This window comes from Nycticebus coucang, chromosome X (genome assembly GCF_027406575.1).
Source record: "Nycticebus coucang isolate mNycCou1 chromosome X, mNycCou1.pri, whole genome shotgun sequence".
In the NCBI taxonomy this organism is placed as follows: domain Eukaryota; kingdom Metazoa; phylum Chordata; class Mammalia; order Primates; family Lorisidae; genus Nycticebus; species Nycticebus coucang.
In genome coordinates, this window is record NC_069804.1 from 51,672,208 (window position 1) to 51,687,775 (window position 15,568).

The 15,568-nt window shown below is 40.8% G+C and overlaps 1 protein-coding gene across 6 annotated transcripts in view; it reads right to left on the reverse strand.

Moving 5' to 3' along the window:
- Positions 1–7,556, reverse strand: part of LOC128577171 (KRAB domain-containing protein 4-like) — a 46,993-nt gene extending 39,437 nt beyond the window's left edge. Inside the window, exons 1-3 of one of the 6 annotated variants that reach the window (XR_008377514.1) lie at positions 6,113–7,556; positions 5,489–5,598; positions 3,378–3,423 (exon numbers count right to left, since the gene is read on the reverse strand). The gene's annotated coding sequence lies outside the window, so the exon portion shown is untranslated. Of the gene's footprint in view, positions 1–3,377; positions 3,424–5,488; positions 5,599–6,112 lie in introns of those variants that run through there. The other 5 variants (XR_008377510.1, XR_008377511.1, XR_008377513.1 and 2 more) reach the window with 5 other exon arrangements.
- Positions 7,557–15,568: the final 8,012 nt, after the last annotated feature.

Here is a 15,568-nt window from a genome sequence, read left to right on the forward strand (position 1 = left end):
AGCTGTCACCCTGGGTAGAATGCTGTGGCATCACAGCTCACAGCAACCTCCAACTCCTGGACTCCAGCAATTCTCCTGCCTCCACCTCCCAAGTAGCTGGGACTACAGGCACCCACCACAATGCCCGGCTATTTTTTGGTTGCAGCCGTCATAGTTGTTTGGCGAGCCTGGGCTGGATTTGAACCTGCCAGCTCAGGTGTATGTGGCTGGCGCCTTAGCCGCTTGAGCCACAGGCAACGAGCCTAAAAGTCTTTATAATTTTGGAATAACTGAAAGCCTTTCTAAGCAATCCCCAAATTCAGAAGACAGTTACAAACTGATTAAACTGGACTACTCCTGAGTAGCTGGACTACAAGCACATGCCACCAAGCCTAGCTAGATATTAGAAAATTCTAAACAACAGAATGCAAACTTTAAAAATTATCAAACATTAATAGTAAAGTGAGAAAAAATGATAACAATGGGCTAATTTCCTTCATATGCCAAATAAAATTCTAACAAATCGTTAAGAAAAAGACCAAAGCCCAATATATTACTGATAGAATATGAAATAAATGTGTAATAGTATATCACGTTTCAGCCTTCATAGTCTTTTAAAAATCTACACTCATCATTTTATTTATTATTTGAAGATAGGATCTCACTTTGTTGCCCAGATATTAATGCAGTAGCGTCATCATAGCTCACTGTAACCTCAAAATCCTGGGTTGAAGCCAGCTTCCTGCCTCAGCCTCCTAAGTAGCTGGGACTACAAGCACATGCCATCACGCCTGACTAATTTTTTCTATTTTTTGTAGAGATGAGGTTTTGCTCTTACTCAAGCTGGTTTTGAACTCCTGACCTCAAACCATCCTCCTATCTCAGCCTCCAAAGTGCTAAAATTACAGGCGTGAGCCACTACACTCAGCCTGAAATATTCACATAGACATAAAAATGTTCAAGGTAGTATTATTTGTATTTGCACAAAGTAAGAGAGAAAGCCGTAAATATTCAGTTTCTGGGAACCCAATAATAATAGAAAAACAGCTATACTATCAGATGACATTACTTATCATAAAAATGACCCCTGAAAAAACAAAACTGCATCTGGACTGGGAGGACTAGAGTAGTTAAATAAATTGCTAAATCTGTACTCTAACACTTCCAAGAAAACAACTGACTGGCATGTGAGGATGTTTAGAATACTTCTATCTAAATGAAAACAGCATATTTCAAACTATGAATAGTAGAAGACTGGTTTCGTTTGTTAGAATACAACAGAAAATGAGGAATGAAAATGAGCCCTGTTTTCCTGGTTCCAAAACTAGGGAAGGTAAACATCTTTTCATATGGCATTACATTTATCTTATAAATTGTCCTATCTTTATGACTATTTTTCTACCAAATATTTGTCTTTTTTAATCATCATTTTGCATTTTTCACATATAAATCCTCAGTATATCATATGCACTGCTTGTATTTTTCTCTCAGTCTCAAACATGTCTTCTAACTTTATAGGTTTTAACATTTTAACGCAGTCTAATCTGACCATCTTTCTCTTTGTGGTTTCCTATCTTCATTAAAAATGTTTCATGGGCGGCACCTGTGGCTCAGTGAGTAGGGCGCCGGCCCCATATACCGAGGGTGGCGGGTTCAAACCCGGCCCCGGCCAAACTGCAACAACAACAAAAAAATAGCCGGACATTGTAGCGGGCGCCTATAGTCCCAGCTACTGGGAGGCTGAGGCAAGAGAATCACCTAAGCCCAAGAGCTGGAGGTTGCTGTGAGCTGTGACTCCACAGCACTCTATGGAGTGCAACGGAATGAAACTCTGTCTCTTAAAAAAAAAAAAATGTTTCTTATAGGCTCAGCACCTGTAGCTCAGTGAGTAAGAGCACCGGCAACATACACCGAGGGTGGCAGGTTCAAGCTGCTAAACAACGACACCTGCAACAAAAAACAGCCGGGCGTTGTGGGGAGCGCCTGTCGTCCCAGCTACTTGGGAGACTGAGGGAAAAGAATCACTTAAGCCCAAGACTTTGAGGTTGCTATGAGCTGTTACACCATAACACTCTACCTAGGGTGACATAGTGAGACTCTGTCTCAAAAATAAATGAAGTCTGAACATGTTTTAGTCAAAAAATCCAACTTTCAAGAAGCTTCAGAAAAATTGTACTGCTGAGAAGATACATAGAAAGTCTGGTTCATAAGGCACTATTTATAATAGTAAAAAAGAAAAAAAAAATAATGATATGGTTTGGATGTCTGCCCGCCCCCCCCAATCTCATATTGAAATTTGATCCCCAGTGTTGAATGTGGAGCCTGGTATAAGGTGTTTGCGTCATGAGAGCAGATCCCTCCTGAGGGCTTGATGTCCTCCGTGAGAAAAAAGAGCAAGTTCTTACTTTATTAGTTTGTGGGAGAGATGGTTATTTAAAAGAGCCAAGCACTAGCTCCTCCTTCTCTTGCTCCTGCTCTCTTCAAGTGACACGCCTGACCTCCCTTCACCTTCTGCCTTGATTGGAAGCTCCCTGAAGCCCTCACCAGAAGCAGATGAAGACAAATGCTCCTTGTACAGTCTGTAGAACCCAAGCCAAATAAACCACTTTCCTTTATAAATTACCCAATCTCAGATACTTGTTTCATAGCAATGCAAAAAGAACTAACATACCAAATTTCCCTGAATAAACAGTTAAATGATACACCCACGCTATGAAACAGGAATTGAAATCATCTTTATATATTAACAAGGAACACCAGCCAGAATATAATCAAGTGAAAAAAGCAAGATGGATATGGGAGTATGATGCCATTTGTGTAAAAACATATAAAACAATACATAAGTTTTTAGTTCATTAACACTGATATTCATTGACATAAATGCAGCTACACTACGATTTTCACCAAATTGTTAACAGTGGACATCTCTAAGGAGAAACATGGTACTGGGGGGAGAAGAAAAAGAGATTTTTTGACGACTACTTTTTATGTGCAAATTAAAATATTACACATTGGGCAGTGCCTGTGGCTCAAAGGAGTAGGGCGCTAGCCCCATATGCTGGAGGTAGCCAAAAAAATGCAATATATATATCACATGAATGTATTACCTAACACCTAATAGAAAGGGGAAAAAGCAAGATGAGTCGATCTAATTAAAAAATCGTCTCTGAAAAGGAAAAGAAAAGATGCAATTTCCAGAGGAACAAGTAGACAGAGACATCTTTTGTTTTCATTCACTCCTAGTGAGGAGAAGGACCAGAGAAACTAGAGGTTGGTAACAGGTTGAATAGAAAATAGCCAGAGAAGAGGAGATAACTGTTTTTTTCAAGCTTACTATATAGATTCCTAAAACTTGCCTCAAAAAACTGGAAACAAAGTAGGAGTAAATTAGAAACTCACATGGGACATGTCCATCTTTTTTTGGTCTGGAGAAAGGACACAGATCTACAAAGGCAGAATTATGAAAGTACACTGGGTAGGTATAGTCATTACATCTTAACACCTTTATATTAATCACCCTTGCATACTGGACAGAATGATCTAGAAACATGGCTTGAAAGCTCAAGTTTGTTCCGATGGGATTATTCCAAGATAATGTGAATTTTACACATGAAATTTTGTTCCCTTACTGGACAGATGTATGATTTGTATTTAAAGACACCTACTTCAAAACCCATTAACAACCTGACACCTCCACCATCTCCAGAATCTTATTCCTAGAAATTTAACATAATGAAACAATCATAAATGTGCACAAAGCTGCAATGATGTTAATTGCAGTCATTCCCACCACTCAAAAATTTAGGACAACTAAATGTCAGCAAAGGAGGCAAGGTTAAATAAGAAGACACATGCAGAAATAGGAATACTACACAGGCTTTAAGAAAGCTATGCAAGTTTATCTTCTGTTTTCAATGTTTTTAAAAGCAGGTTATGGAAAGTGCAGTGTAATCTCATTTCTTTAAGTAATATGTCCATATATGAAGTCTCATTTACTAAAACGCTGACATTGGTTACCTTTGAATGGTGATTTTATTTTTCTCCTTTTGTTTATTTCCATTTTCTCATAATAAACATTAGTTACTAGTAAAATAAAAGTTAAAAATTATTAAAAATTACCTATTATTAAACTGAGAAGTTTATAAAAAGCCCTCGGCACCTGTACCTCAGCAGCTAGGGCACCAGCCACATACGGAGCTAGCGGGTGCAAACCCAGCCCAGGCCTGCCAAACAATGACAACTACAACCACAAAATAGCCAGGAATTGTAGCAGGCACCTATAGACCCAGCTACTTGGCAGGCTGAGGCAAGAGAATCACTTAAGCCCAAGAATTTGAGGTTGCTGTGAGCTGTGAGGCCACAGCACTCTACTGAAGGTGACACAGTGAGACTCTGTCCCTCCCCCCCCCCAAAAAAAAAGGAAAAGAAAAAGAAAAAAAGCCCTCAGTAAAGTGTCTTTAAGAAGGATCTCTTGATGCAGTTTGGTGTAAGGTGACAAATAAGGGCTTAGAGGGCAGCAGGGAAGGAAGGATAGGGATGGGTGGGTAACAACCCAGCACTGTGAGTCCTATGTAGAGCTTAAAATCACTGTGCCTGCCCCCTGTGTCCTCTACCCCTACAGGTGACTTTCTCTGCTCCTGCCCTATCACTTCCTCCTTTCTCATGATTTGCATTTTGAATGCCATGCTCTCCCTTGTTTATAAGTTCTTCAGAAGAAACTTTCAGCAAGGAGCTTCTGGGCAAGGTAACCATGATATACTGCAGTAACTGTGATAGCATCAGGACAAAAGAGTTCAGCTCCATGTAGCTTAAGTACATTCTCAGGCCCAGTTTCATTATGCATCAAAATCAGCCAGATGGACTGGATGACAGCATACTTGTACACTACCCTGAAATTCTAAAAACTAAAAATATATTTTTGCACCTTGGTCAGAATATACAAAGATTCAGCATTTCCCCCGAGCTGCTGCAGGGTTGATGGCATGGCACTGACTGAAATCAAAAACAGCCAATGGCAAGAGAAAAAAACACAAAGGTACACATGCAGGTGTGCTAAGAGAGGATGAAGTCTTCTGTGGCTGGTCATGATCCTTCCCAGCCTCATCCTGCCTTTGCAGGAACTACAGCAGGGGACCTTCCCCCATGGTGAATATCCATGCCTTGATCTACCTGTGACTTTCATCTCTCTCCCCTCCAACAGGGATCAAACTGCCCATGGTCACAAGTCCTTCATGGCCCCTTGAAATAGAGCCATCATTGTCCTCTCTCAGCTGACAGTGAGAGACAAACACCACTGCATATCCAGCTCTTCTAGGACCCCTGTCCTGTGAGCCTCTTCCCTCTGCCCTGAGCATGTGGGCCTGCACTCTGTGCCCAGACTTCTTCAATTTGCCTCAGAGCCTCTCTCTTGTCCCCAAGGAGACAGAACCAAGAAATTCAGAGACAAACACACCTCAGCTGGGACCTTCACTGCAGCACCAGATCTCTGCCTGTGACCCGGGGAACTCACCTCCTCCTGGAGCCTCAGAATGGGTCTTCGCAGACTAAATGAGGAAGTGTGGGCGCAGATAAACTGGAGCCTGAAGTTGGTGAACCGTGGTCTCAGTTATGCACTCGAGCCTGGACACACAATGATCATAGGAGATTCCATTAGCAACCCTTTGCTACCTTCCATGGAGTGAAGTTCAGTAAAAGTCAAAGGTTTTCATTCAACAGAAGGTACAATGCCTCATTTTAGTTTTAAGAGTTAACATTCATACAGAGCTCACTACTCGTCAATGACCTACATTGCCTTACAACTAATAGCCTGTTGTGCTATTTTTGTTCATTTAAGAAATGAGTACTTTCCACTTGCCTGTGGGAGAAACCTCGATGAAAAAAATCTCAGTGTTCCCCACTACGGTGGAGCTTATATTCTCTCAGGGGAGTCAGACAAGGAACAATGAACATGATAAACATAGGAAAAGGTAAAGGATCCCTCAGGTTTGCTACCGACGTGACTTTGGACACGCTGCCGAGCCATGCTGTGCTGTTTTTTCTAGCAAGTGAAGGATAACCATAGCACCACCTCACAGGGCTCCTGTGAAAACTAATGGGAAATACTTGCAACGGCGCCCGGGCACCCAGTACTTACTGGGCACTCGGGAAACAGTCCCTCAATGACTCAATCAATCCATCACTCGCTGGTCCGAGAACTTCGCCCCCAACACTCACGCCCACGGCCCGTGTCACTCAACCCCTACAGGGCGCTCAGCCACGATCCGGTCAACAAACCCATCGCCATCTCTGCCTCCCCTTTACTTCACTGACAAAAGCCCGAAACCTCAGAGGCGGTTTCGATGACCTCAGAACCAACTAGAAGCGGCCCTTCTGGATCAGCCCCTGGGAACGCGAGGTCGCGGCACGGCGCACACGTGTGACACGACATGGGGTCGAGGGACACCGGCGACAATGGGCAACGTGGCGCCGTTCAGGTAGTGTGGTTCTCACAGTGCTCGCTCAGAGGCAAGAAGGTGCGACAAGAACGTGCGACCATTTCCACCGGCGTCCCTGGGCGACGAGAGGCCAGCGGGCTTGGCGCGGACTTTCCAGCGGCCTGCCTGGCGCCCGCACCGAGGCCCAAGCCCCCTCTTCCAGTTCATCGTCCCACGCCCCTGGGAGTTTGCGCCCCTAAATTGCCAAAGCCACGCTTTCCGCTGTCTTCTGCTCCTAGGAATAGTAAAACAGAGTCGCGTCTCTGGCGTCATTAGCGGCACTAGGGCGCCGCCATCTATGGGCGGGGCGGGGCGTACGGAGCAGGGCCCTGGGCGTGGCTCAGACAGTCGTGAGAGCAGGGGGTCTGGCTTATTAGGGAAAATGGCCTGAAGGAGGGGCTCTGGGGCTGGGCCTCCAGGCCACCAACCTCTCCGTCGGAAGAAACCCTCCCTCCACTTTTCACTAACAAATGGAGGGACTCCAGACTCTCTGGGAAAATCTGGGTTTTGCTTCTTGGGAAATGCATTGTAAAGTAGCAGAGAACAGTTCTCTCTGAGAAAGCCAGCCAGTGGCACCATGGCTTGCTACAAAGGCCTGTGGTGGCCTGGAGGAAAGTGTTTTGTTTCCTGTCAGGGTCTGAAGGAGAGAGGCCAAGTGTGTTCTCTGTGCTTACTGTGCCTGCCTGGTCACCAAGCAGTCCTCCTCTGGTCTGGCATGGCAGGGTCTTAGCCCAGGTACATGCAGTTCCTTCTGTGCTGAAGCCAGCTTGTGCCATACCCTGTTCATAGGTCTCAGTGTCAAAGATGATCATAGAACTTGAACGTGTTTCCTTCTCTTTTTTTCCTTTCTTCTCTGAGGTTACTCATTCCCCAGGTGGTTTGTGTGAGTCACAGCCCAACCGCAAACTCGGCTGACATGTGAGAAGTGACTTTGTCTCTTCTGTACAAATCTCAGGAAAAGAGCCTGTTTTCCCTTGGGTTTGGAGACAATTATCACCCTTTCAGGATTTCAGGTGTATGTGTAAACGATAGCCACGTTTAGAGATACCAACCTATTTATTTCTAGACTAGAGCTGAACTGATAACCTCTTCAGAGATCACAATCACTAAGCAAGAGTTAATAGTGTTGGGTGGCGCCTGTGGCTTAAAGAAGTAGGGCGGGTTCAAACCCAGCCCCGTCCAAAACTGCAAAAAAAAAAAAAAAAGAGAGAGAGAGAGATAATAGGGTTAGTGTGACTGTGTCCTGAGAACAGTAGAGAAATCCCAAGCTGCAGAAGCACCTGGTCTGTGGCCTTGACCAGCCTCTCTCTCTATGTCCTAATTCTAGAGGAACAGGTGTGCACAAAAGGAGCAGGGGCTGATGCTTTGAATGGGGCACACAGAAGGTGAAAAGCATGCCGTAATTGCAATTCCAGCATTTGCCAGTCATGACATGGTGTTGAGAAATCAAGAAACACGCAAAAGTATTCTTCCAATCCACACACTGCCCAGGCTTTTGGGATCTACTAATCCATTGGAGAAGAAGGCTTAAAGTCACCAATGTACTGGCACATTGGGCTTCAGTCCACACTCTGCGGTAGCCAAGGAGCCCCTATATGGTTACTTTTACTGTCCAAAGGAACATCTCTGGAGCTCTAAGCCCAGGAATATAGCCCATAGCAGGCACCTGGTAAAGGACAAGTTTCCTTTGTCCTCTCCCACACACTTACCACATGCTGGTACTTTTCCATATTGTGGGTTTCCCTTTTGCCATCTCCTTGCACAATTGTGCCTGTTCCTGGCAGCAACCTTGCCCAGGTTCACCACTTACATCCAGCTACAAACATTTTTTAATGCAGAACTTAGGCTTCTTGTTGAGTTGAAATTTATTTTATCCTTAATATGACTATTAGAGTAAAACCTCTGTAAGTTGACCATCCAAAGGAGTGTAACAAACTGATCAATGTACAGAGGTGGTCAACATAAGGAACTCAACCTACTGTACTGATATGCATATGTGGTGCATGTCCAGGCTATGAAAATTAGGTTGACTTGAGGTGGTCAATGTAGGAAAGTAGTCAACTGTGGAATTTCTACTGTATTTCTATTTTATAAAAATTTGCTCATTTGAGTAAGAAAGGAATATATTTCTTCCTATTCTTATAAACTACTCTCAGAGAGAGTTTTTCTCCAGTATGAATTATCTCTTACTTGGCAATAGTGCAGCCATGTCTAAAAGATTTCCCAAATTCAATGCATTTTTCAGATTCTCTTCAGCATGAATTATAAATACTATGATGTTGAGTAAAATATTAGAATTAGCTAATTCAACACGTATGTTACTTTAATAAGATTTATATTCAATATGAATTTTCTAATGCTGAATAAGTTGTAATCCAGAATGAAATGTATTCGCAAACTGGTTTAAATTGTAGGTGTTCTCTGTACTGTGTATTTTCTGAAGTTGTATAAAGTCTGACAATTAAAATTTTTTGCCTTTTCTTAACTTTATAGTTTCTCAGAATAAAGTCTCTGTTCTTAAACACAATAGTAAAATTCTGTTCATTTTCAGTACATTTCAAGAGTTTTCATTCTTCATAAGCAACTTTGTTTTACTATACTAAATTTACTTGTGAATTTTTATCATATATTTAATTCCTCTTATGAAAATGTTCTTGTTTAAAACTCACTACCTCCATATGGAATCCTTCACCAGGTTTCTTACATTTTCCTACTCCTTTTCTAGTTTTTATATGTAGTTTCTAGTTTTTTATATGTAAAACAATGGATTTTTAAAATCTGATGTATGTACATTGTGAAATTATTACAATAATCAAATTAAGTAACACGTCCATCACCACCCATGCTGTACCTTAGATCTCCAGAATGTGTTCATCTTATGACACAATGTTTGTACCTGTTGACCAACATCTCTCCACTTCACTGACCTCCAGCCCCTGGTAACCATTGTTCTACTCTCTGCTTCTATGAGTTCAACCTTTAGAGTCCATATATAAGCAGTATTTGTCTTATTTTACTTAGCATAATGTCCTCCAGGTCCCTTTTTCCTTCTGTATCTCAAGCCAACATTTGCATTTTCACTTTTTTTTCTGAAATGGAAAGGGTATTGTTAGTATGCATGAATATACTAGGTAGAGAGCAACTATGGACTTCATAGAATCAGGATTAGCTATAATGTGCATGTCAATGATAACTGGTAAAATATAGTAGGAAAAGTGATGCACTTCAAATAGCAGGAATACAACTATAAATAACCCTAAGAAGCTTGCACACTATCTATACAAAGGAAAATAAACTGTATTCCTTAATGCAGACTCAATACTGTAAAACTCAATTTTTCTGTAGACCTAATCCATGAATTTAAGGCAATTTTATTTTATTATTATTTTTTCAGAGACAAGGTCTCACTCTACCACCCAGCCTTCAGTGCAATGGTGTAATCACAGCTCATTTCAACTTTGAGCTTGTAGGTTCAAGGCATCCTCCTGCCTCAGCCTTCTGAGTAGCTGAGACTATAGGGGTGAGACACACTAACCAGCTAATTTTTTTTTATATTTTGTAGAGATGTCTCACTATGTTGCCCAGGCTGTTCTTGAACTCCTGGCTCAAGCAATCCTCCCACCCTCAGCCTCCCAAAGTACTGGGATTACAGGCATGAGCTACCACATGTGATCAATTTAAGGCAATTTTAATCAATATCCTAAATGGGATCAGGGGCCTAGAGTATAATTATTCAGTTTAATTGGCAGAACAACCAATAGTATTTGGCAGATAGAGGAACATGGGAAGACTCTTCTTACAGGATATTATAGTGCATTATAAGCTACAGTAAATAAAACAATGTGCCATAAAGAGATCACTGAAACAAAAAAATCCAGAATTAGAATCAATTATACAGAAGACTAAATGAAATTTAGTTAAGAAAAATATGAGAAAGCATAAAATTGAAAGGGGAACTGGTCTTATATATAACAAGTAATTATAAATCTACTTAATGCTAGGTTATAATGGTTAACAAAAATGTCAGTATAAAGCACAGCTCCCAAAAGAAAAAATACCCAATGTACACAGCCCTACTATGAAACTAATTTGGGACTCTCACATGAAAGCTATAACCCAGCTACAACTTAACAATAGGGGGAAGTGGGAAGGGGGGGGTGGGTAGAGGGAGGGGAATCGGTGGGATCACACCTGTGGTGCATATTACAGGGGTATTTGCGAAACTTGGTAAATGTAGAATGTAAATGTTTTGGCACAGTAACTGAGATAACGCCGGAAAGGCTATGTTAACCACTGTGATAAAAATGTGTCAAATGGCTTATGAAGTGAGTGTATGATGCCCCATAATCATATCATTGTATACAGTTATGATTTAATAAAAAAAAATGAAAAAAAAAAAGCACAGCTCCCATGTATATCTATGTGTATATGGAAAATAATACATGACAAAGATATTGTTTTAAGTTTGTGGGGATTGATAGGACTGATATAGTGTAAATCTATTTATAAGGAAAACAATCTAGACTCCTACATCATATCATACACAATGACAAACTCTAGATGGATTATAATAAAAAATAAAGTATAGGAGAGTATTGTATAACATTATGATGAAGTATAAACAAGAAGTAAACCCATAAAGTAAATCATAGACCTCATTAAACTTTTTTTAACCCACAAAATAATACACACCATAAAAAATCAAAAGACAAGCTATAGTTGAGGAAAAATATTTGCAACACTTAAGAGAGTTAATATCCATAATTTAAAAATCCCTACAAACTGCTATGTAACAATGAATATACAAATAGAAAAATGGACAAGGAATGTGAAGAGGTAAATTATAGAATAAGAAAAATAGTTGTAACTATTTCAAAACTAGTTTTGTTTTTCTTAATTTGCATGGTACATCATGAGGATATGGTTTCTGAACAGTAAAAACAAAGTCCATTTTTATGAGGGGGAAGAATGATGAATCCACATTGTCAACCTTGACTTTTTCATAAGCTCTAATCCTACATTCCTAATTGCCTACCGTGCTTTAATGCATGGAAATCTAATTCACACTTCAAATCTTTGTTTAAGAGTCAAACAAACTCATCATATTTTTATCATATAGTAACACACAATCTTTGCATTAAAATTAGTGACAAGAAACTGGAACCCTTCTACTTTCCTGATAGGAAATAGTACTACTGCTTAGGAAAACAGTTTGGAAGTTCCTCAAAGAAATAAATATAGAATTACCATATTGTTATGCCCCAACTCCATCTTGCTAAAGACTTTCAACACTCCCCCTTTAAGACAGGAAGCTCAGGCTCGGCGCCCGTAGCTCAAGCAGCTAAGGAGCCAGCCATATACACCAGAGCTGGCGGTTCAAATCTGACCCCAGCCTGCCAAACAATGACAACTACAACCAAAAAACAGCCGGGTGTTGTGGCGGTCACCTGTAGTCCCAGCTACTCAGGAGGCTGAGGCAAGAGAATCTCTTAAGCCCAAGAGTTGGAGGTTGCTGTGAGCTGTGATGCCACAGCACTCTACCCAGGGCGATAGCTTGAGGCTCTGTCTCAAAAAAAAAAAAAAAAAAAAAAGACAGGAAGCTCAGCTGAAAGAGTTTAGTAATAACTGCAAAATCTTGTGAAACCCCAGCTTCCCCTTGTAAGCATTCCTTTTACCAGGTGCTGGCTCTTGTCAAATTCAGCTTGCATTAAGGATTCCCCTTCCCCTACCGAAAGCCCCTTATAAAACGTTTCCACCCCTGCTTCTAGGGGTTGAGAGTCTTTGAGGCATGAGCCTGCTCTCACCCGGTTGATCAATAAAGGACCCTTGCTTAATTTGGATTCAGCGTGCTGGTGTTTCTCTATTCCACTCACTTTGGGTATAACAATATGACCCAGAAATTCCACTCCTAGGTAAATAACTATGATATTGTGATATATATATTTGTTCTTCTTCATCCCTCCCTGCCTTGTTTCCTGGCAAAAAATTAAAATTAAAAAATCTTCTAACAGCCTTAGAATCTCCTCTGGAGTGGTGTCTTTCATATGCTAATGAGATGACTGGTAGCCAGGATCCCCTAGATACCTTTAGAATGAGCCTGGTCGCTAAAAAAAACAAGACTTGGTTTGAGGGTTAGGACTTTCAGCCCCACCCATCAAGCTACACTAAAGGTTAAGTTGATTACCAATGACCAATAATTTAATCATGCCTACATAATGAAACCTCCATAAAATTCCAAAGGGTTCAGAGTGCTTCTGGATAGCTGAGCAGCAGAGGTACTCAGAAGGCCTGGAAACTCCACTGTGCCCATTCTCCCATACCTTGCCTATATTCATCTCTTCCATCTGGCTGTTCATCTGTATTCTGTGTAATATCCTTTACAATAAGTGTGTAAACATAAGTAAAGTGCTTCCCTGGGTTCTGTGAGCTGTTCTAGCAAATTAATTGAATGTAAATAGGGGTTGTAGGAACCCCTGATTTACAGCTGTTAGGTCAGAAACACAAGTCACAATCTGTACTTGCAATTGGTGTCTGAAGTGGGGGATAGTCTTGAGGACTGAGGCCTCAACCAGTGGGATCTGATGCTATCTCCAGGTAGGTAGTGGCAGAATGTAATTGAATTCATGTCCACTGGAGTATCTGCTGGAGAATTGATTATTTGATATGTAGAGAGAAACCCCCACACATCTGGTGTCAGAGTATTTATATTGAATGATTGTGTAAGAGACAGAAAAAAAATCCTTGATGTTTCCTTTCTTAGAATAACCAAGAGAATTTGAAACATATGTTCACACAAAAACTTATACATAATGGTTCATAGTAGCATTACTCCTAATAGACAAAAAGTAGAAACAAACCAAAGGTTCATTAACTGATGAATGGATAAATAAAATGTGGCATATCCATACAGTGGAATATTACTTAACCATAAAAAGAAATAAAATGAAGCATGCTACACCATGGATGAAACTTGAAAACATTATGAGAAGTGAAAGAAATATTATGTGTGGATTAATGCATTTCATCAAATTTGGCTTATTTTCAGCCATTATTTCTGATTTTTTTTCCTGCCCCTTCATCTCTTTCCTCTCCTTCTGGTCAATTTCCAGAGTCCCTTCCATGGTTGGTTTTTGCAATCTTGTAGGTTTTCTCATTGCTTTTTGAAGAAGAGATTTGTGAGCCTCTCACTAAGCCTCTCACTTCTCCCTGCCAGTCCCACCTCTGCAGTAGCCAATTTTAATACCCAATATTTCCATATCAAGTGCTAACTGCAAAGAACTGCAAACAGGATGAATGGTGCTGAGAAATAGCTGCTTGTTAAAACATACTAGATGCTTGATCTGAATTGCCCATTGGAGAAGCATATCCTCAAACAAAGAAGACTATTGAGTAATATTTGCCTGTATGATCTGATAATTTTTCACCAGCTGAACTAGTGTAAACATCTTGCTAATATAAAGGTTCTGGGGGCGGTGCCTGTGGCTCAGTGGGTAGGGCGCCGGCCCCATGTACCAAGGGTGGTGGGTTCAAATCCGGCCCCAGCTGAACTGCAATGAAAAATAGCCAGGCATTGCGGCAAGTGCCTATAGTCCCAGCTACTCAGGAGGCTGAGGCAAGAGAATCTCCTAAGCCCAGGAGTTGGAGGTTGCTGTGAGCTGTGACGCCAAAGCACTTTACTGAGGGCGATAAAGTGAGACTCTGTCTCTAAAAAAAAAAGTTCTGCAGTTCTAAATAATTATATTGACTTAAAATAGCACTTCACACAACAAAATTGAATTGTACATCTTTTCTTCCTCCAGCAGATGGTGACATTTTATTAAATATGGATAAATTGTCCAAATGGACATGTGAATTAAGTAATGAAAATAGAACGGTCTCTATTTCATTTCTCTTTTATCCGTATCTTAAATTCACTTACAAAAAGACATTCATCAAGAATTAACACGTATAAAAGGAGACTAAGAACAATAAAAAATCATAGCTAGGGCAGAGCCTGTGGCTCAGTGAGTAGGGCGCCAGTCCCATGTACCGAGGGTGGCAGGTTCAAACCCAGCCTTGGCCAAACTGCAACAAAAAAACAGCTGGGCGTTGTGGCGGGTGCCTGTAGTCCCAGCCACTTGAGAGGCTGAGGCAAGAGAATCACCTGAGCCCAAAAGTTTGAGGTTGCTGTGAACTGTAATGCCACAGCACTCTACCAAGGGCAATAAGTGAGACTCTGTCTCAAAAAAAAAAAAAAAATCATAGCTAATATTAAAGTAGAATTTTTCAACCTCTTCAATACTTACTTTGTATAATGTTTCTTCCACCATACATTTTCTCATCAGGTCACTTCAGCCTACCTATTTACAAAAATAGAACAGCAAGGACAAAATGCCAAAATGGCAAATTTGTCTTTAAATCATGTTCACTTCTGGTTCCTCTTCACTCTTTTCTTAAATGTGCAGACTCTCTCATTCCTCTCTGTTTCACAAATTAATTCTTTAGAATTACTTCTTCTCTCCTTTAGGCTCCACACATTATGTTTACTCTCCTTCTTTCTAACCTAAAGTACAGCATATAATTAAAATTCATTCTTAGATGGATGGAATATTTCCAGCTTAATGTGCCAACTGTACCAAGGGTATTAAATTCACTAGTTCAAAATAAACATCAATTGAACATCTAGTATATTTCAGATTTTCTTGCCAAACTCACAGTCAATCTAATAAAGGAAATGAACTGAAAACAGTATGTAAGAGGTATTTTAATGCAGGGGTACACAAATTTCCATGGAAATCCAGAAAAGGAACCATTAATTTTGTTGCAGGAACTTTGTATGTGAGCTTGAAATCTGAATGGAATATCAGACTGAGTTGTGAACAAAAGGTATTTCATGCAGAGGGAACAACTTGAGCTCAGATTTAGAAACATCAACCTTTCAGCACTCTCATGGAACCTAGAACAGCCTGGCTAGAACACACTGTATTAAATAGACAGTGTGCCAACAGAGATGGAATAGAAGATGAAGGAGGGGCTCGGCACCTGTGGCTCAAGTGGCTAAGGCACCAGCCACATATACCTAAGCTGGCTGATTGGAATCCAGCCCGGGCCTACCAAACAACAATGACGGCTGCAAC